The following is a 3,070-nucleotide window of genomic DNA, read 5'->3' on the forward strand; positions in this document are numbered from 1 at the left end:
TTAGTTATAATTAGCATTATTTTAATTTTTATTGTTTAATTTAGTTAAACTTAATTCATAAAAAAATTTAAATATGTAATATTATTCTATTTTTTAAAGACTAATTTATCTAATTTTCTTAAAGATCAGTAGCTAGTTTATCAAATTCTTTTGATAAAGACGAACTTGTCCAAGACAATTTACGAGACCAATTTGAATTTGAGGTTTCACTCTCTTTTTTTATTTTTTCTTCTTGAGACCAGCCGCCAGCGTCCCCTCAAGCACGTGCAGTTTAATGTTTTTATATTTTTAATATATTTAAAATATCTTATATCTTATATCTTATATCTTATATCTTACATTAAAATTTTTAATTTTCTTTATTATTTTGTAACTTAAAAATTTATATTATTGATAGCTATTTTATTTATTACGTTTTTAACTTTTTAATGTTGACTAAAGCATCTAATATGAAATTATTAATTATTTTGTGGGATTGGTATCAGTATTTATAAATTGGTATTGCTTAGTTACAAAAAAAGTTTGTATTGTATAAGAATATATGGATAGGATAGTTATAGGATAACATATCATTTTAAAGAGGGTTTAAAAAATTTTAGAGCACTAAAACTGTGTTTAGATATTTAGCTAGAGAGATTTGCAAAACTTATACANGAACTAAATTTTTTTGTAATTTCTTTTTTATTATAAATAATTAAATTATCCGCAAAAAAGCCATCTTCCATCCCATTTCTTAATTTTGTCTTCATTATTTTCATTATTGAAAATGATCATTCTATAGTAGCTATAAAAACTAAAATAGTTAATATAAGACAAATCAATCTATCAATCAAGTAATACATTTTTTTTTTTTATTTCTACTAAACATCTATACAATTCATAAATAGTTGATAGATTTTTTATTTATTGATGTTGACGAACATCAAGAATAAAATATTGAAGGTGAAAAGGCAAATCAATCTTTTCTTATTCAATAAAAGTCTTGGATAATAACTATCAACAAAAGTAGAAATCTTAGCAATGTTAACATTTTTGTAAGTATTTTTAGGCATGAGAGTAGAGCTTAGATTTTATAAATTTATTGCTTAATTATTGAATATGCTATTCAACTATTATAATTGCTTATCAATTGTGACTAAAAAGATCTTAACTCTAAAATAATACTCAACTATAATATGATTTTTTGGTGATGCAAGTATGCTTGCCTTACTACATAACAAGCAGTTAAATCAGGAATTAGAGTATCATGTTACTTGCAAAATGATTTCACATCTTTCAATAATTTCTCTCATCTATCATCTCTCATGTTTTAGATAAGTGTTTTTGTAAAATGAACTAGTTGCATAGCATTAACTATGTTTTGAGAATGTTTTTGTAAAATTTGATAAAAAAAATATTAGTTATTCCCATAATATCTTTCATCAAATACAAGATCAATACAAACTCAAATGATGGCAGGATATTATAAACACTACCTGCATCACCACGCTAAGAATAAGTTGATCCAACAATAATAACCTTTTGTAAAACAGTCAACGTTGCACCATACATATTTATCAAATTTTAAACAAAAGAGAAACGAGAACTCCATCAAATATCGCATGCTCGTTTTAAAGTACCAATTTAGTTTGTCCCTTTACTAGTTTTAAGTTCATCAATCTCTAATAAATGGACAATTTCATCTGTCTTGGTAGCATTTAACTCATCATGTCACTTATTAGAAGAACAAATGATGTTGACGATGAAAATCAATTTTTAAAAAAAAATGATGCAAATGAATAACTTTTCTAGATATATCAACTAATGCAAGTTGTAATCTATGAGCAAAACAATGAATATATAATAAGCATAAGGCAAAATTTTTAAAAATAATGCTTGTAGTCTATTCCATTTCCTTTTCATGTTGCTGGCACCATCATATATTCTTGACTACGAATATTAGAGACATTAAGTTCATGTTGAGAAAGAATGCCACATAATTCTTATTTCAGAATTAATAATGTAGTATCTTCAACATATATAAGATCAAGAAAACACTCTTGATTAAAATCATGTATATCAACAAATCTTAAAATAAGTGTCATTTGCTCTTTTTTGGATTCATTACGAGTTTCATCTACTATAATACAAAATTAAGAAGCTCTAATTTCTTCACAAATATGCTTTCTCACCATGTTTGAAAGAATATACAAGATTTTTTTTCGAATTTGATATGAAGTATATCTAGAATTATATGGAGCATTTTCTAACACAGTTTTTGCAATTTGGTCATTGTAAGATGCTATGAGTTTTACCATTTCAAAAAAATTATCTCATTTTTTTTTATTTTGGAGTCTCATCATGACCTCTAAAATAACAAGCTTGAAATGTAAGCTAACGAGTTGCATCAATGAAAGATTTTAAATGCAATCGATTATTTTGAATTTTCTCAAAATTATAATCATCAATTACATTTTGGATGTGACTTACCTGATTTAATAAGTCTAGACATGCTCTAATTGCTGCATTATTGTGTGATAGTAATGATCTCCAACATGTTTAAGAAAAGTACAATTCATCCCATTATTAACTTTTTTTCAACTTTTAAACTCTTTACTAATAAAAACATCTAACCTATTACATCTATTGGGTATTTTGCTAACCAAATAACAAAATAAACAATATACAGCATCTTCGGAAGGTAAATACTCTAACCATGAAAGAAAAATACCAAACCAAGCATATTAAAATCGTCTTGGATGCTTTGTACCAGAAAGAGGATAATTGTCAAGATGTTTTTTATATGAATCCCATTTAAGATAAGCTTATCTAACTTCATCTCTCTGTCTTAGGTGATATTGTCAAATTTGACGTAATTTCTCAGAGTCTCCTTCTAAAGAATTAAGGTCAAACTCATCAGATGCAACTCTTTGAACCTTTGAAGGTTGTATCTCACTTTTTTCTTCATTCATTGAAGTGGAAGAACTATCTACAAGTATTGATATTGTAGAAGTTATTTTTTTTCTTCTTGAACGTTAGTCTTTCTCTTAAAAAATATATCAATTCTTTGATTTTTTATCATTATAATGGT

The sequence above is a fragment of the Arachis ipaensis genome, chromosome B09 (genome assembly GCF_000816755.2).
Source record: "Arachis ipaensis cultivar K30076 chromosome B09, Araip1.1, whole genome shotgun sequence".
NCBI classification, from domain to species: domain Eukaryota; kingdom Viridiplantae; phylum Streptophyta; class Magnoliopsida; order Fabales; family Fabaceae; genus Arachis; species Arachis ipaensis.